The following is a 20,738-nucleotide window of genomic DNA, read 5'->3' on the forward strand; positions in this document are numbered from 1 at the left end:
TGTAGCTGAGAAGTATGTGTATTCTGATGTTGTAGGTTGGAACATGCTGTAGAAATATATTAAGTCCATTTGTTCAAAGTTTGTTTCAGTTACGATATTTCTTTGCTGATATTTTTGTCTAGTTCATCTGTCTATTTGTGACAGTGTGATATTGAAGTCCCTCATTACAATTGTATTAGTGCTTATTTGATTTTTCATGTCCATTAATATTTTTTTTGTATAGTTGGGTGCACTGGTATTCAGTGCATTAGGTTCCTGTCATAGGGAGTATCATCCTTTGACTTCCAGTCTATGAATTTCTTTTTGAATTAAATGTGTATCTTGTATGCAGCATATTGTTGGATCTTGTTTTTTGATCCATTCTGCCTGTTTCTTTTGATTGGTGAATTAAGACCATTTACATTGATGGTTATAACTGATGTGTATTTACTTGTCCTTGTCATGTTATTTCCCTGTTTTTGCTTTCCATTTTCCCCCCTCTGGTTAATTACTTGCCATGCCTGGTGGATTCATGCTGTTGGGGTTCATGGAGCTGTAGTCCTCATTATTTTTTTCTAGAATGTCCTTCAGAACATTTTGGAATGCTGGTTTAATGGTCATGAAATTCTTCAGGTGTTCTTTGTCATGGAAGTATCTTATTTCTCCATCAATTTTGAAAGATTTTTACAGGGTACCTTAATCTGGGCTGAAGGATGTTTTCTTTTAGGGGTTGAAATATTTCACTCCAAGCTCTCCTCGACTTGAGGGTTTGTGCTGAGAAATCTGCTGTAATTCTTATGGGCTTTCTTTCATTGGTGATTTGTTTCTGTTCTCGAACAGCTTTTAATATTCTGTTCTTACATTGAGTTCCTGGAATCTTGACTATTATATCTCTTTGTGTAGATTTCTTTTTATCATGGCTTATTGGAGTTCTATATGCCTCACTGATCTGTGTGTATGTTAAATTCTTTTTCCATGTTTGGGAAGTTTTCTACCATTACTTCTATGAAAGAGTTTTTTATGTTGTTTATGCTATCTTCCACTTTTTCATTGACTCCAATCAATCTTATGTTATTCTTTGCATCATCTAGCAGCTGTTGGTATGATTTTTTTGTGACCCCTTGCTATTTTTAAGAAATCTTTCTTTTTATGATTGCTAACTGCAATCATGTCTTCTACATCTGATATTCTGTCCTCACATTTCTTCATTCTGGTGTATTTTAATCTCTCTGGAATATTTAATCTCCTGGATGTCTGTTTGAATCTGTCACATAGATTCCATTTTTTTATGTTGAGTGTGCATGATTTCCATAATTCTCCTAAGCTCTTCTATTTTTCATTATCTCTACTTGTTTTAGAATCACTAGTCATGTCCTTCATTATGGTCATCATCTCTGTAGATATCTGAGAAATTATTGCTAATTTAATTTTTTCTAGAACCTCATTCATCTGCTTTGTTACTTCTATTGTTGCCACTTCAGAAGTACAGGTGGATGGCTTTTGAATTAGTCCACCTCATTGCCCCCTGGGTTTGCTTTTGTTGAGTTGGAAGTCTGGGGTTGAATCTTGCTTCTGTGTCTTCTCATTTTCTATTTTTTAGTTTAATTCCTGGACTGATGCTTGTAAATTGCTTATGAAAAGTAGCTTTATTGCTAGTTTGGAGAACCCATAGGAAATGACTACTTCATAGAGATGTCTTTCAAGTGTAGATGTCTTCTGGGTTTTGAGCCCATTGCAAGGGCCTATATATTCAATTTATTGGGGATGAGAAGTTGTTGCCTATTTGGGCTAGCCCCTGGTTCTTTGGCACTGGCTTATAATATTGTTTATGAGCCTCAGGCAATCTCAGTCTTAGCATACCAGAAAGAACAACTGATTAGAACAATTATGTTACCTTGGCTAATGCAGTGCAATTAGCAATAATAATAACATCAAACACAGCCTAGAAAATGACAAACTGTGGTAAATATTAATTTGCCACCTTTAACTGTATGAACTAGATTTGTGGTTATATAACAAAATCTAAAACAAACCAGATAATTGTATATAGTAAATATGCCCTCAATATGGTGATTTTACCCTCAGGGGAGAAAACTTAAAAGGGACTGGGGGGAAAATAGAGAAATAGAAGAAGAGAAAGAGATTAGAGGCAAGGCTGGAGGACAAAAAAATGTTACAAACTTTGAGAAACTGATGAAGAAGACAGGAGGGAAAGAGAGAAGGAATAAATAAAAACAAGAACAGAACAAAACAACAAAAATAGAAACAATGTTCACACTCATATAAAAAGAAAGAAAAGAGGGGGTAAAAACTCCACTTCAGGTTGTACCTCTGCTGTCACTGATAGACAGCATGGGCAAACAGAGCCTAGATCCAAGCAAACCACCAGTAGATTTATGGCAAGGTAGTGTATAATCCCACCTTTCATTCCATTGCATCTTTTGTTCCATTGAAGTTCAGGCTGTTTTCTGGCTGTGAGACAGAAACCCAAGTTGTTCAGCCTGCAAGCTCTGTGCCTCCTGCTAGCTTGATCTCAGTTTCTTGCTGGCTTGAATTCAGCTCCTTAGCCTCCTTCCAACTTGAACTCAACTCCACTTTCCTCTGACCTTTGTTCAGAGTCAGTTCCAACCCCAGTTGACCTCTCTCCAAGATGGTGACTGGCCAATTGCCCTCTGCTGGGGGATGTCTAAACCAGAATAACTCACTGCAGTCCACTGCATCTACCTCTCCATTTCACTGGTACATTTCTCTGTGAAGCCCTCTGTGGTTGCCAGTAGTCACTATGTGTCTACAGGTTCAAGCTGCTCCTCCCTTACAGGGATCCAGGGCTCAGGGAGAAAGTGCACTTGGCACATTTTTCTTCTGTGTTGAGGTCCCTTTCTTCACTTTCCCCATGGGCTTCAATTCTCATTTCAGACCCTGCTAGGTTCTGGGGACCCACCTCGCTCTTTCTTCTCTTCCTCACATTGTGATATTCCAGCATCTGGACACCAAATCTCAGAGAGGAGGTTTCTCTGCTGTTCACTACTCCACCATCTTCCTAGAAGTTCAAAAATAAATAAATTGATAAAAAAGAAATTTCCACAAACCATGATATCCACAAGAAACCCATTAATAAAACAAATATTTATTGAACAGTTATAATATGGCAGATGTAATTCTAGGCACATGGAATAAATCAATGAACAAAGTTTTTATACAGTAGTTAACTAAATTAAAATTCTTTCAAGAACTACCTGCCAAAAGAAAACAACAATACTGGATTATTAATTAGTACTTTCCAGATTTCTTGTATTTTACAAACCTTTTTCACAATATTGAAAATAACAGAAAATCTCCTTTAACATTTTCTAAATAACTTTTAATAAATAAGAAAATCTATAAATACAGTTTATTGCATACTAGATCAAAGAAAAGTAAATTTTATAAAGCCATTTTACTGAGTTGTCATTGAAATTTAAGAAGCTGTACATATTTATTGCATACACTCAAGTTGGAAATAAACAAACATTCATAGAAATTATCACCATAATCTATGACATATATATCACCTTCAAAATTTTCCCCCTAATTTCTTTATTTTTATTATTTTTATAGTAAAAGTACTTAAGAAGACACCTAAATTCTTAGCAAGGTTTTGAGTATGGAATACAGTATTTTTAGAACTATAATTTTAGAACTATAGGCATTATACTGTACGATAGACCTCTAGGACTTACTTGTGTTATATAACCAAAACTTTGCACCCTTTGACAAATACTTCCATAATTCCTCCACTTCTTGGTCTCTGGCAGCTACTGTTTACTCTCTGCTTCTATGAATTTGACTATGTTAAATTACTCATATAATTGAGATCATGACGTATTTGTACTTCTGCAACTGGTTCTACTTCACTTGTAATATATTCTCTGGGGTCATCTACATTATTACAGATGACAGGATTTATATTTTTTTAAGGTTGAAATAGCCTACTGTCTTAGTCCTTTTGGGCTATTTTATAACAAAATACTGTAGACTGGCTTATAAATAATAACCCTCTCCCATGGATATGTGCACTCTCAGCTGACATTAGGTTTATCTGAACTACAAACTCGGGTTAAAAGAATTAGGTGTCCTTACTACTAATTTGTTGCCAAGAATGTCACTTTCACTGCGTATGCTGTATATCAAATATCAGTAACACCACATGAGCAAACTTCCTACCTGTCACAGTCTGTCCAGCTCTGGAAAAACAACCACATCAGGCTGGAAGAAGAATGGAAGCAGCCTTATAAACCACACTATAGGCTCCAACTATTTTTTAAAATTCTAGTTTTCCAAGCATAAATGTTTCTTAAATATGTACATCTTTGGTAGATTCTGAGTGCATGGAGAGAATTTATTTTGTCATTTTTCTACAGGTTTATAGTTGCTTTGGGAGACAAAGATTTGTAGCTCTCTTGACTCAGCCATACTCTGCTTAATTTATTCAATAAATATTTATTTAATATTTTATTGGAAAAGGTCCTTTGTTGGACATTGGTATTCCTTAATGCTCTAGGCCCAGTTCTTCTTGTTCTCATGCTGCTTATGTTTTTGCAGGGGAGAAAACATGCAACTACATTGCAAATATAGTGAGTACTATGAAAAAAAAGATACTTCAGCTTCTGTTTTTGTTTCATGTCTTCTTGAATTAGCCATAAGTGCTACAAAGGCATTATATAACTTTGTAATTGCAAGGAGGTATGTAATTTTCTTATTCCTAATTTTGATGGAAGTACTTCAAAAATGTAACAAGAAAGACAGTGTTCTTAGATATCATATTGATAAATCAGATATTTATTCCTTGTTTTCTAAAATGTTCCCCCCTCAAAAATGTATGTTGAAAGTTATCAGATGTTTTTCTCATGCATCTAAGATTTTAATGTTATTATATTAGATTCATTTTCATCATATTTTATGTATGGAAATAATTCTAATATCAAAAATTAGAATTTCCCAAATTAGAATAAAATAATTTCCCAAATTAGAATAAAATAATTTCCCAAATTAGAATAAAATATACTAGATAGAAGTGGATGATTGTTTGAATTTACTTTCCTGGTACTTTACAATTTTACTGAAAGTGAATTGAGCTATTGATTTGGTTCTATTTTTTCCAGCTTTTAATCATTTTTATAGTTTTGTATCTCTGACATTGTTTATGTAAGATGATTTTTGAAAGTGTAGGACAATTTAAAGCAAAAAAGAACAAACATAAACTAAATCAGTTACAGAGGAAGCAACAGACCTAGGACCTAGATTCACCAAGCCAAAATATTTTATTACTATATCTTGAGAAGACTTCAGACATTATCTAGTTGAAAACATATTGCCTTAAACCCTTAAAAATACTATGTCCTTAGAGGTCAGTTGGGCTGGTTTTTGCTCAGTGACTTTGAATAAAGTTTGAAGTTATAATAATAACAATTCCTCAGGAAGAGAAAGGTAAAGATATCCCATGGCATCAATAAATATTTTATTACAGTATTTGCTCCACTGAATTAAAGTTATTTACATGTAGATATTCCCCCTGGCTACAGCACCTTATGGTGATGATTTCATCAGGTCTCTGCCCTCCATCCTAGTGCAGCTCCCAGCACATGCAATTCTTTTACATTTTTCTTGTGTGAAGGATGAACAAAGCCATAGAGGGAACCTAGAAATCTAAAGGCTAATTCTTACTGTTCCAATGTCTCAATAAAAGGCCTAATTAAGAGAGTTTATAGGGTACACATCTGGCCACATGAACTCAGACAAGTCACTTAATTTTTGTTTGTTTGTATTCTTAACTATAACATGTAAGGATGATCAATACTTTTTGAGAGAATCTTCTTTAATTCACATCGTTGTATTCCAGGATGAATGAAAAACAGCCAGCCAGTTTTCTGAAAGATTTAGTTTTAAAGACTAAAATGACAGGATAGATTTTACAATAATAAAAGTTTTAATCATTCCCATGAGAAGGAAATCTCTACTAGAGGAAACAGAAATTCAATTCAGTCCTGACATCTGAAGACTATATCCGTCAGAAGGAGAAATTTTTGTTTGCTTTTGGTAATATGAGACAGTTATTCAAGTCAAATAAGTTAAATAGATTTTTCTTTCCAATATTTAAGATGTGCAGCTTGCTATTTTATTTCTTCTCTGAGAATGTTTGATTTGGTTAATGTTTAGCAGAGGAGAAAGAGAGAGAGAAAGAGTCTGAAAATTGCAGCCACTTTTCTTCCACAGCCACAGGCTGTGATGTCAAAAAATAAATGATAGAAGATATCAGCTGTACTATATAACCTCATGCTTTGCAATTCTCCTGGGAACCTAGTGCACAGTTTAGACAGGAAGGAGACTTGACAAACAATTTAAGTGCATTTTACATTGGCATACCACAAACTCACCCAGGACAATCCTAAACAAAAGACTTCACAGAAAATTCTGACACTGTGTTTCTTGCCAAACAACAGTATCTCCTTCAAAAGTACTGACTGTGGAGAGTCCCCTTAATGTCTCTTTAGCAGCTCTGCTGGAGGAAGGAAATTGGCACGTTTAAAGAGACTGTCCTCCCACATAGGAGCATTTGATGAAGGACAGTATGCAGCACAAGTAATTGGGTGGAAGGGAAGAAGGCAGAGGATTCAGGGAAGAGAGGTAAAATAGAAGGACCAGAGGAGCTGGAGACAGCCAGAGAATGCTGGGAGATAAGATCTGCAGGAAGAGAAAAGAGAGATGGAAAATTTTATTTTATTTTATTTTTTATATTTTATTTTTGGTACTGAGGATTGAACTCAGGTGCTCGCGCTTGCGCAGCAGGCAGCAAAACCACTGAGCTAAATCCCTGGCCCCAGATGGAAAATTTTAATGAAAATTCCTGCTTATTCCATATCTTTGCATACTGTAGAGCAGTGAGATTTTGTATGAATGGTTTGTTCTCATGGGGATCCAGAGCTGGCTTCTCTGAGCATTTCATGGTGTAAACTGTGGGCTTTGACTAATGCCAGCAAAGCTCTTTAATTTCTTTCAAGAAATGGAGTATACAGAAATTTTATATTACACAGATAAATCATTAGAAACAGTTTAGTGATATTATTCATGCAGTTAACATGAAGTGAGTATGGTAATAGCTGCAAGAAACAAGCAAGCATTACCCTCATAAACTTGGAGATTAAATTAAATCTTTTTGTTAAACTCCTTTATTGAAAAAATTATCAATTGTCCTAGCAATAATGTGATTCTGTGAGTTGTAGTTTATTTAGGGACATCAGAGTAAAATCATTTGGAGACTTGTTTCTCTCGGATGAAGGGCTGTGAAATCTCATGTAGGAGGTAGAATGTTATAATTACTTCAATTAGTCAGGGCTTATGACAGGAGATTTTTAATAAAAATTAATAGATTTTTACTTTTCAAAAATTTAGGTACTATGTGACTTCCTGATAAGATCAGTTTCTTTTTGCCTTCAAATCAGCTTTATTTTTTGGTTCTTTCACAAACTTTTCTCCTACATTATAAGTATTTCCAAGAGTGATTATTTCATCTGTTTTCAGACTCTGCCAAGGAAATGTAGCTTGTTACCACGGTTCCATCCATATTGTTCATGGTCATGTTCCTGTGAAGGAACATAGCTAAGGGAAGATGTTAATACTAATATTAATAGTATATCCATAAATGTTAGCTCTGTAGTTGGTTTGGCCTTATAAACAAATAGATTATGAAGCTATGTCTGCATTGAAATTTTCAGCATCTTCTCACTATAGCCTAAATTTCTTACAGAAAGAACATGTAAATGGATAAAGTCTCATAAGTAGAAATGATCTAAGTTTGTTTAACATGTCAAATCTAAGAAAAGAGATTGTATACAGACAATTTATTTCAGGAAATGATCCTAAGGACTAAGAATATATCTGAGGGGCCATTTATAATTCACCTCAGAATTATTCACTTGAGGGGTGCATAAGCAGAATATTTATCAGATAACCTCTTCTCACACTGGTGAGTGACCTGTTGGGTGTTAATTCCCACTCACTTCAAAGTTTTCCCATATAATGGGATGACTGAGAAAGTTTCTGCAGGCAAGTAGGAGGTGGTAACGGAGATGCATCATGGAGCTGAGAAGAGGTGCTGTCCAGCTACACTTGCAGGCACTGGTAACCATACTAAGGGCCAGAGTAAAAGGATGAGCCTAGAGATATGTGACAGTGAAAAGGGGGTACAAAAGATGCAGAGATGAAGTTTAGAACCCAAACACTGATGTTCAAGTCAATAGAAGAAGATCTCATAAGAGCACATCTGCAGGAGGCCAGTGGTCCAGAAGACATTGAATACATGATGGTTGAGAAATGCTGGCCCATGAAACATAGATAAGATCACATTAGGAGAATAATCTGAGGATTTTACTGACCAGCTTGACCTACTTTATAGTTTTGATGAAGGATGAGACTGCCTAGATTTCATTAAATTAAAGGATCTTCAGGATTATAGTGACTTTGAGGCCATCTTGTTGGTGGCCATTTATAGATTACACACCCTGTGAGTGATCTTTGGTCTTTACCTAATATTCTCCAAAGTCAAACAACTCAAAGTCTTCTGAGACAGTCCAATGTAGCTTTGGACATCCCTAACTAGTAGATGTTACAGCAAAATTTTCTTTCTGAAATTCCTGTTTATGGGTTTTCAACCTTTGGAACTGGAACTACTATACCTGAAGAGTTATCACATCTCCTTGAGGAGAGAGGGCTAAATATTTCCTTACATACTTACTCCTCCATACATAGTGTTTATAATTGTATCTTCTCTGAAATTCCCAACATTAGGGTGTCCAAAATCAAGGGCCAAAACAATGGTTTATAAACTGATGAAGACTAGAGGGGCACTGTTTCCTCTCTCAGGAGAATAATAAGATTCTTCTAATAATATGAGCTGAGGTTGATGAAGCCTTCCAGTCTTCCTGCTGTAAAGCCTCTTTACATTGCTAAATGTAACTTAGTTCACTGCTGACCAAAGCTCCTGACTCTTTTTCAAATGGAGCCCCACTAAACTTTATTTTGATCCACTTTTATTGTTGGTATATCTTTGCAACATATGATATCTACCTTCATCTTGGGGACATCTTGATCACTTTTATTCCCCCTCCTTTATTTTGGAGGAGATAGGAGAAGGAAGGAAACTTACATAAGTCCTTATTAAATTCATTTTGCTAGACAAGCCAACTGTTTTGACATGAGGGCTTTCATAATTATAATTTAACATCCAACTCATTTGCTTTTTTTAAGAGTAGGAAAAATTTATTGAGAGAAAGATAGCTTCTGCCTAAGAGAGACAGAAGGGGAACCAGAAAGTGGGTTACCTGCTCACCTAACTTCTCATGGGTGTTTTATGGGACAAAACCATGAGGTAAGGTGGGTTCAAGGTGGGACAAAGCTATAGTCAACTATTAAGATTGCGAGTACAGTTGCTTAGGTAATACTGATCCAATGAGAAATCACAAGGTGGACAAACCATGAACAACCCATAAGATTAGGACAAGTATAGTTACTTAGGAAATATTGATTAAATGAGGATCCAATGGGAGAAAACAAGTCACATTGATCTGGTGTATCCTGGTAAAAGAAGTCTAGCACATTTGTCATTGGTATGAACACTTGGAGTTTGGCAACCTCTAGGCAAGAATAAACAAAATTTTAAGAAATTAGAGCTTGTATAATCTAAGCATGAGTGCCAGAATGGAAGGGCAGGTTGGGGAAAGAGTCACACTTAGAAATTGAAATAGTGATTGATTGTAATCTGTTAGCTCTTAGACTCTTTTATTGATGGAAGTTATCTATAAGTCCGATATTTTGTCATAAGACTCTCTAGTTTTATTTAGCTGTAAGAAAATAGAGATACTTTGAAGAACAATTTTAGCTAGGGGATTTTAAAAATCTAGTTGAGCTCTTATAGATTTTACCATAGTTTTTTCTAATGATCCATCACTGTAGTCAGCTACTGGTGTAGCTGGAAACTGCCAGAAGGGGTCAGTGATTGGAGCCCCTTTTTATACCTAGGTTTGTTACTATGGCATTATTTTTATACTTCTTTTGGTTATTCTTTTCTGCTGAGTATTTAAGACCAAGTTAAAGTCAGACCTCTGTCAATCAAAATCAACCTCTTTCTGTCTATCAAGGTCAGTTAAGTCTCTTTGGAAGTCTCATTACTTTGGAACCCTGCATAGAACCACTCAGCTCCTCCATCAGTGTCGGCCATCAGGATAGGTCACAGCCTTGCTAGACCACGTTGCTTTCAGTGAAAGCATGGGAAACTTTTCCCTCTTGTTGACCCTCCTTTGGCACATGGTACATTTGTCCTCTGGTGTCCAGCAATCACCTTGATCAGGAGGTTGGGTGACTTACCAAAGATGTAAGATCCTGTAGAAAAGGTTCCCTCATGTCCTGGATTCTTTGTTGATCTTGAGGGGCTTGGGGCAAAATATTGGCTGTCCTCTTAGCCCAGTTACCTTTCTAGTTTTAGTCTCCAAACTTTAGTTGTTGAACACCCAGAAGAGAAGATCAGTGACATTAGTAGTGCAGTAGGAACAGTGAGAAAGTATAAAGGACTGTTATTTTTTTTTGCCAACCATGGTTGTTTTAGTAGTTGAATCCCTACAGAATGTTAATAGACAACAGTTATACATTATTTAAAGAGATGATAGGTCAGAGATTCTGCCCTGGGCCCTATGGTGGAGAAATCACTGAGACATTTCTATTGTCTATCCAGTCATTTATTTAGGAAATCTTTATTAGCAGCAAGATAAGGCTACTCCTTTAAGTTTCATTTTAAATTCACTAAGTATTTGAACTCACAAGTCTGCCTAGCAGCCATAATTCACATGTTAGTAAAAGGGTGATCTGGCTCTGAGCTGTTCTGAGACCTGGGATGGAGCTTAAACATGGGGCCACAGCAACTTGCCTGCTTCTTGGTGGGTTTGAAGCATGTATCCACAAGAGTCAGACTGGGGGCTGGGTCCAGGGATGCTAGCTTGATACTGTGACTATGAGGTGGTTACTATAAACTTGTGAGCAAAAGTCTAAATGGACCATTTAAAGGAAGCAGAAAATGAAGATACTGGCCTGTTAGGCTGGAGATGGCTCCAAAGTTGTTTGTTTGTTTTTGTTTTTTACTCTCTGATCACCGACTGGAGCCATTTGAGTGAAGAATAGTACTGGAGACTGTGTCTCGGTTGAATAAACCTGCTTCTGGGATGAGAAGTCAAATTTGTATTTAAAAATAGATGTCAACCCAACATTAAATTATAAGCACTAATTACTATGCATTCTTTGTCTGAACAACATTTTTTCAGAATTTACTTCAGTATTGTCTGCTAGTGATAAAAATGTCTTTTTATCTGTTTGAAAATGTTTCTACGTTGCCTGATTTAAAAAGAACATTTTCTGTAGCAATCTGTAGACAGATTGCTACTTCCTTCAATTCAACAGTGATGTCACACAGCTGTTTTTTTGTTTTGTTTTGTTTTGTTTTGTTTTTGGTCACATGGCTGTTTTATGCACTGTCAGTTGTTATTCTAACCCTTGCTCTTTGGGAGAAAACTTTTTTCTTTGATTATTTTTTGAGATGTTCTCTTTGCCTTTGGGTTTTCTTTAAATATATCTACTTTATTATTTTTCTTGGAGTTTGTGGACTTTTCGAATTTGTGGATTAGTGACTGTATGGAATAAGATATGAAAATTTCTCAGCCATTATTTTTTAAAAATATTATCTATGCTTGGTTTTTTAAATCTTCTCCCCTAGAACTCTAATTAAATGTTGCTAGATTTAATCATCATATCCTCTACATCTTTTACTATTCCATAATATCTATCCTTTTTTCTCTCCATGACCAATCATATAGTTTCTTCTAGCCCATATTTCAGGTCACCAAATCACTCTTCAGCTATGTCTAATGTGTTGCTAATCTCTTCTAAAATATTATATTTATAGCTTTAAACGTTTGTTTTTGTATTTTCTTGTTCTCTGTCAAAACTTTTAATATTGGCTCTTATCCTTTTGAGCCTGATGAACATAGCTGTTTTTCTTTATTTATATCTTTGATTGTTTTCCAGTTTGCTTCTAATAGTTTTGATTTCTGAAATACCTGTTTTTGTTGTTTCTGCTGTTATTATTTCTCCTGCTTCTTGTTTATGCAATCATATCTCCAAGTGTATTTAGTTATATTGATTGTGTGATATTATATTTGAGAAAATCTTGTGGAAATATATGAGACATATGGTATTATTTATTGTCTTCCTCCAAAGAGATTTTCTTCTGCCATGTTCATGGAAATGCTGGCAATGTGGGACCATTTTATTACAAGTTAATGAGGGGCAAAGCCAAGCTGAAGGCCATAAAAGGGCTCATTTACATCTACCCTTTCCTCACTCCCAGGACTCTGCTATATTTCAGGGGAATGTTCTTCTGTCTCTAATATCTGGATACTTGACATGAAGAACTATAAAAACACAAGAAAAATAGCAACCTTTAACATATGCTGCTACCAAGAATCTTCATTAGTATTATTCTCCTTCAGCCATCACCTTCTAGCATGAAATCCAGTATTTCCACCCCCTTCTCATCCTCCTATAATGTTCCTATTTCTGAAAGGTATTGTTCAGAAATTGTAGAGAAAGAGTGATCATGGTAGATGGGGTAAGTCTTTGTGGATAGCAGCAAGATAGAAGAATAGGTCTTTTCAGTATTTATCCATTCACAGAAAAATCAGTTTAAACTATGTATGAAGAAAAATATCTTCAGGTATGGAATTAATATGAGAAAATGGAAAAATAGAACAAAATCTTTGTAAATAAGGAGGAATGGAGAGGTTGAAGGGAGGGCTGGGCAAGGGTGAAAAATAAGAACCAAGAGAAATTATGTAAAGGTCCAAATTTCCAATGATGAATGTCATTATATGGCATACCTAAAATGTACCAATGATTAGAATGTATAATCGATAATGCAAAATAGGAAGAAAAAGTCCAAAGGAGTAGGGGTAGGGGCAGGCGAAAGGAAAGAAGGGAAAGGAAAAATGATGAGAAATGGAAAAAATGGAAATAAAGTCTTTGCAAATACAGAAGGGTGGAGGGTGTGAAGGGAGGGCTAGGAATGGGGAAAAAATAAGAACCAAGATGCATCATGTAAAGGTACAATTCCCAATGAGAAATGTAATTGTGCTGCATACCTACAATGTACCAATAAAATAATTAAAAAAAAATAAAAATAGAAAAATATCTTCAAAGAGTTAGGGAAAGCAGGTGATAAGTTGCAGCATCTGGATTTGGCAAAAATATTAAAAGATTCACGAAGACAGTAAGAAAGATAGTTTTACTTTACTCTTCCCATTCCCAGGTAGCACAACAGCCAGAGATACTCTGTACTGGAGGGAAACAAAGGGAAGTGAGCATCAGATTTTTGTCTTGGATCCCAATTCCAAGCTTGCCTTGGTATTATTAAGTACTAGGAAAGTTTTTTTGTCCCTGAATCTATGCTAGTATGAAAGACCTGGGGCTCTAAGCCTGCCACAGCATGAAGTGAATCTCATAGCCCAGGTTTCATGTCTGCCCAGTGGAGTTGGCCTGTATACCCATCTCATGACTAGGCCAACTTCCGCATCCCCAGGCTGCAGACTGGCCCCAGGGCTGAGCAAGCTTGCACAAACTCAGGGTCCAGGGCCATCTCAGGGCTGGGCCAATCTCAGTGGACTTGGGATCCAGACTAGCACAACCACCAGGTTGATCTCTACAACTCCAGGACTCAAGCCTAAACACAGCCCCAGAGTGATCCCAAAAATCTGCTTCCTGACTGTCATGAACTAAGAAGCTTTACTCTCTCAGTCTTTCTGCCACGATGTTCCTGCTTTGGAGACAGTAGATTATGGACTGAATCTTCTGAAACTATGAGCCAAATAAACTTCTCCTTTAAGTTGTAGGTGTCATATGTTTTGTCCAGCAACAGGTAAGCAGACTAGTACAATGTCATTAGGAAGGAAAAGTGAGGGTCCTATAATGTTTACGTACAAGGAAACCTTAGCCTATGGCAATATCTGTCATACCCTTTTTATGCCTTGGCATAAAGTGACAACTTCACAAAATTATACACATTATGGGTTGTTATAGACTCTCATCTGAAGATAAATGTAAATTAGCATAGCCCTGGTGAATGGTTCCACAAAGAAAAATCACTACTACTGTTGTAAGTGAAACTTGTCACCTAATTTCTAGAGTGTGAACATGACATATCATGAGAATCCCTTTGCAAATGTCTTCTTGAAATATGTATCTGAGTCTTGTTAAGTGTTCATTAGGAACTCCCAGTTAAGAAGTAGATTGAACAAATGTCAATTCCTACTTCCCAATTCCTGCAAAACTGTCAACTGAGAATTTCAAAGGTATAACCTAATATATTAGAAAAGTGATGATGAAGGCAATCACATTATTGTACAGGTCTATAATACTGGGAAGAGAAAAAGAAGAGAGATTAGTTCTCAATTACAAAAGAGGCTAGAAAAAGTTGAAACAAATATCTATTACTGGTAGTAATAGTGGTTTCAGGGAAATTTTAAGAAATGACAGGAGAAGTCAACAAAGAAACAATAAAAGCCTACTGAAGAAGAGTAAAGTCATGGTTACAAGGTGGCACTAGAAATGAAAATTTTTCTAAAATCAGTAATAGAAGCAGCCAGCCACCTAGATTTTGTCCTCATAGTATAGCCATATGTACTACTCTCTCCCATGCTAGACACAAGTACTGAAAAAGTTAACGCTGCAGAGGTTGAAGTTTCAGATTTTAGCTGATTAGAGGGAAATGCTATGCTAACACAAGGGCTAACCAAAGTCAACACACTAATGGAGAAGCCCTCTTTGAATTCCAGAAGTCTGGAAACAAAGCTGATAACGTTACTGCCATCTACTCTTCCCCTTCCAGATAGGATACTAAAAGGTTTCTCTCTAGGAAATGTACTGGTTTAATAAAAATCAAGTTTTAATATTTATGGTACCCCCTGCCCCAATGAAACAGCCAGATTCTCCACATTCTTTGTGAAACTAACAAATCAACAAGCCCCTCTCATACACAGGAAGCATCCAATTAGCTTTGTAATATTTTACACTTAAAATTGAATGGAGAGCCGATACTTGGAAAACCATTGAGAAAATCCTTAAACAAACTACCTCCCCCTTTTAATTAAAAAATACCATCATGAAAGCAATATTTTCACTACGATTCATCCCATGTAAAGTCCACATGTAATATTGAAGTGAATTTATTATTGCTCTTCTAGAGGTCCTTAATTCTTACCCTTAAAAAATATTTGTATTCCTTTCTACAAAGTTGATCCTTCTCTCATTGGTATTCTCCAATCTCCCAAATGACAGACTTTTCATTTTGACATTCACTGAGACTTGGAACCATTTGGAACAATTGGGCTATGACAGACCCAATTCCTATTGTATGGTGTTTGATTTCAGTTATTTCATTGGGTATTTTATAGGGTTTGGGGTTTTTTTGTTGTTTTTCTCATATTTTATTCCATTGTGTCCCTTCACTGTGCTACAGTTGTATTAAAATTGAAACCAGTTTTCTGAAAATAAATGACAAATATTTTATAAGTCAAACTTCTATTTTTATAGTTGTCTGTAGGTTGTTCATTTTATTACATTCATTTTATAGTTAGTCATGATAGGTCTTGTCAACTGGCACCTTCTATTAGGATTCGGAAGATGTGACAATTTCATGTAACTAGTTCATTTTTGTTACAATGCACTAGCTGAGAGAGTGGATTTTTTTATAAATAGGGCATTTATATAATTTTATTTTATTTTGTTTTTTCTGGTGCTAGGAATCAAGCCCAGTGTCTCATGCATGTGAGACAAATTCCTTGCCCTTGAGCTCTATCTTCAGCACAATGTACTTTTACAAAGTTTAGTAATGCATATAAAATTTTACTTATTCTAGGCTCTAAAAGAAAAAAAGACCCTCAACAAACTTCAAAAAATTCTCATTTGCATTTTTGCTGCAAGTATATAGAATGTTCATCCGTAGAGAACTCTTTCATACATAGATTTAAATGTCATTAGATGTTTCCGTTTTCTTATACATTTAGCATAAGAAAGACAAGGAGACAGGATGTGTGAAAGGGATGGAGCCTAGAGCAGAGCACTCCAATGAGAAGGATTTGTCTGTGTCCGGAGATAAGAAATGAGGAGTCCTCATGTACTGAAAGCACGCGCCCATCAGAGTAATGAACCATATAAATACTTTCATGTGATTCCCAAATTATAAATCTTTCTTGAGGATGAAAGGGTAGGAAATAATGAATTGTATGTATAGAAAACAGATGCAGGGAAAAGGTAGCAACTTTACAGTTGTGTAGTTATGAAAACTCAACTTCTAAAACATGAAAGGGTCTTCTCACGCTCTGAAAGTGACTGAAGTGAAGGAGTGGGGAGCAGAAAGATTGTACAGGTAGGTATTCCTAACTCTGCAGAGTCCTTTTGAAAGAATGCCTACAATACAAAAGGCTGAGTCATCATTTACAGATTCTGCACTACTGTGAGTTTGGGCTGACATCCTAGATAGCAAGAGTGGAATAAAAGATACTTACCAGACTCAGAAGAGAACTCTTACGTGGCTGGGGATTGTGACTAAATACATCCACAGTCAGAGACCATGACTAGAGTAAGTTGTGGAAAACTTTAGTAACCTCAAAAACACTTGGAACCCTCCAGTAGTATGTGAAATGTCATTAGGATCCTAGGTGATTTAAAAAAGACAAAGCAAAACTAGATGGTAGTAATACAGAAAATGTAACACCATGGTAAAGATAAGAACCTGGACAGGCAAAGGCAGTAAAAAAAAATCTTAAATTTATCTCAAAGTATTTAAATTTGACCTGAGTTTACATTGACACAAAATAAAAGACACAGTCCACCTTTGCTCATGCTTAGATGATCATCTCCTGTAGATCCCTGATGTTTTTAACTTTTCCATAAGGTGAAATATGAGTTTTCATAAGAGTCAAGTGTGCACAAGAAAGAGAGACATGACAGTTAACAGGGTTAGTCTACAACAGTTATCTAGAAAATCTGAATATAAAAGGAAAATCTGCCTACAGATAAACATTCCAACTGTTCTGCCTTAAGATGATATCAGAATCCTTGCAAGTGGAGAATTCATAAGTGGAATTCCAACATTTTTCTGCATGCTTATATGACTTATTGTATTTATTTTAATATTAACCCTTTATAATTATACTGTTAAAAGTAATATTTAAAAAATTAAGGGTGCAACAGATAATGAAAGAAAAGTAACTTGAACCAAGATTTTTTAGAAATATAATTCAGTTGGTAGAGCTCATAAGATATACATGCTCAAGAGAAAGGGCCACGACCCATATGAGAAGAACAAAGCATATGACTTAGACTAGAAAAAAGAGAAAGAATATGAAAAAGAGAGAGGAGAGACTCATGATGGATAGAAGCTCTTTAGCTGTCTAATACAATAAAATTGCTCCATCAAATATGACAGCAGGAAGCTTCTAACAAATTGATATTTCCTACTTTACTGATAGTCCTACACAGCTTGAATGGGTCACAGAACCTCTTCCTGGTTTGAAATTATTTTATTCTATTCTGAAGTATTTTACCATTTCTCCTGCTTCCAATTTTACTGCTTAGTCAGTGGTAGGTAATCCTTTTGCATAGATCTTAATAAAACATAATAAAGCCTCACCTACCTATGGACGCCATCCTTTCTTAGGTCCTGTAAAGCATTTGATGGTTGCTTTGTAAGGAAATATTGAAATCCAGCTATCCTTTCAACAGTGATTATTCTCCTCACAAATATCAAACTTGTACCCTATGATATTATTTCTATACCTTTTTGAGTACTGAATAACATTTTGCTTCAGTGTCAAATCAATATAATCATTTTGATGACATTTTATATGTCAATTAAATTTAATGCATAGAGCACCAACAATGCTCCCAGTGTTGCAGATGGAGACAGGTAGAGAGTCCCCACAATCCCCAGCCTGACTCTCCTGATGATGCAGAGGGTCGTGGAAGAATTAGATAGAGATCATTTGAAATAGGAAAAATGGTCCAAAGACAAAGGAGTGATGGGAGGGGAAGGGGAAAGGAAAAGAGGGAAAGGAAAAACTATGAGAAAAGAAAAAAAAAATGGAAATGAAATCTATGTAAATAGGGAAGGGCAGATGGGGGGAAGGGTGCACAGGTAATGGGGAAAAAAAAATAAGAACCAAGATATATCATGTACAGGTACAAACACCCAATGATAAATGTAAAAGAATTGTATACCTAAAATGTACCAATGAAAGAACTAAAAAAAAATAAAAATAAAAATAAAAAAGCTTGGGAGCAAAGTTTGTACTTTTATTCATCAAGCATGCAAGAGTACAGCTGCCTTCTCTCTGAGAGACAGGCAGGGGTACACAAAACGGAGCCACTGTTGATGGGGGCTCAAAGTATTGATTTTATAGTAGCGGGGAGGGGGGCTATCCTGTCTCTGGGATGAGGGCGCCCCTACTTGATTGCCTAATTGGTTGATTTGGCTCATTACTAGGGAAGGGTCTTTGGGGGCTTTTCACACCTTAGGGTCAAGTTTTCTTTTTTTCCTTTTGACTTTTAGCAAACCAAGTTTTGCAGGGTACAGCATTAAGAGAAAGTGTAACCGCAGGCTGTCGGCTCTTCACAGGTAGTTAAGCCTGTTCTGCCTCCTATCTGAACTCCTTGAGGTGGGGTGTCCCTCATCTTCCCCTGCCTATGGGTCTCTATGTCTACACTAGTTCTATTGAATTGATAACAAAACAAAAAGCTTTGACCAAATTCATGCACACACCGCCAATAACAAGTATGTTACAATATTGACAGCAGTTGTATGGTTCCATTGATTATAAAATGTAGTCTAATTTCAGAGATGTTAGTATGTGAATAAAAGGTTCAGAACCATTGAAAGATAATATGATATATAATATAAACTGTTCTGCCTCATTTTATAACTTTTTATATGTTCACACAGTCATGAGGAATTTTAAAATTTACTCCAATAGGTTAAAATATATATTTGCCTGGAAGCAAATATATATTGATGGGCACAATATAGAGAAAATTGCTGCAGATTCAGGAAGAATCAGGGGAAGGAAGCATACTCTGCACCTGGGGGCACATTTAGCAGGAGAGAAGCAACATAGCCCAATTTAAACCAGGGTGTTGAGGTTGTTGTGAGGTCCAGTTAGAAGAGATTCCATGGTCATATTTTGTATCTCACAGATGTAAATGTGAAAGAGGAACTGCTGGTTAGACACCATGGAGCAAAAAAATAAAAATGTCAGTGCTGTTGCTGTGAATTTTTACTGCATAGAGAAAGCAAAAGCAAAACATACAACTGCAATCCAAATGTCATGTGTGATTTACTGAAAGGCTCCCAATTAAACCAAAAACATTACCTTAACCAACTGTCACATAAACCTGGAATTAGTTATTCCAGGCTGACCACATTTCATATAAAGATGCATAGTAATAATAATAATAAACTAATATCAGGGTTATGCAAAATTAGTACAAAAATAGTAGGAAAACCACATGTCAAATGATAGGTGAAACACACATGAAAAAAATCCCCATATTGTACATGAATTTTGACAAACATCAAAAAAAATCCCCATATTGTATATGAATTATGACAAACATCAAAAAAAATAAATAAATATTTCCCTAAGACAAGAGCTCAAGCAGCAGATAAAAGAGCTCAAGGAATAAATGAAGAGACAAGCAAACAAAATTTAAAATAAGAGGAGAGCTCAGGGGTCAGGGGGTAGAAGAGAAAAAAGAAAGTATCATTGATACAATGGTCAAAATGGAAGAAGCACAAAGAATAAAAATAAACTTGAGTTATAGGCTGAAGAGTGTCTTTCTAGAATTCATTTGTTGAATTTCTAATCCCTTCCTATTTAGAAATAATGTTTCAGTAGATGTAAATAGTACAATTAAAATTAGATCATTTGGAGATAGGGTGGGCCCCTAACTCAATATGACAACTCTCCTTCAAATAAGAATGCTATATGAGAAACACACAAACACACAGGGAGAACATCAGGTAAACATGAAGGCATAAATGAAAATGATGCATCTATAAGCCAAAGAATGACAAAGATTACCAGAAAACCACCAGAAGATAGGTGAGTGGCATGGAATGGATTTATCTTCACAATTTTTAAAAGGAACCAACTTTGCTGATACTTTGATCTTGGACTTCTTACTTCCAGAAGTGTAATCAATACATTTCTATTGTTTTAACCCATCCAATTTGTGGTACTTTGTTGTGGCAATCACAGGAAACTAACACATAAGGGACAAAGGGGACAGGATTTGGAAAAGTAGGCAAAATGAAATAGAAATGAATTTTTATTATCACCATTATTCTTCTTTTATAAATCAAACTGGAAAATATACAAGTCACATATAAGAAAATGCTCATATGCTAAGTTCACAGTATGATAAAATTTGACAAATGTATATGTCTGTGAAACCACAACCACATAAAAGTTACCACTACTCCAGAAAATTTCCTTCTGCTCTTTTTTAATCATATTTTTTCCAGTTTTATGATTATTCTCTACATTTCACAGAGTTCTGGAAATTTACCCTAAACAGTTATAAAATAAATATAAAATCTAGAAAGAGATAAAATAATTATTTTTGTAGCT

This window comes from Heterocephalus glaber, unplaced genomic scaffold, assembly GCF_053883595.1.
Source record: "Heterocephalus glaber isolate CG9 unplaced genomic scaffold, H.glaber_assembly_v1.0 deba00000470, whole genome shotgun sequence".
In the NCBI taxonomy this organism is placed as follows: domain Eukaryota; kingdom Metazoa; phylum Chordata; class Mammalia; order Rodentia; family Bathyergidae; genus Heterocephalus; species Heterocephalus glaber.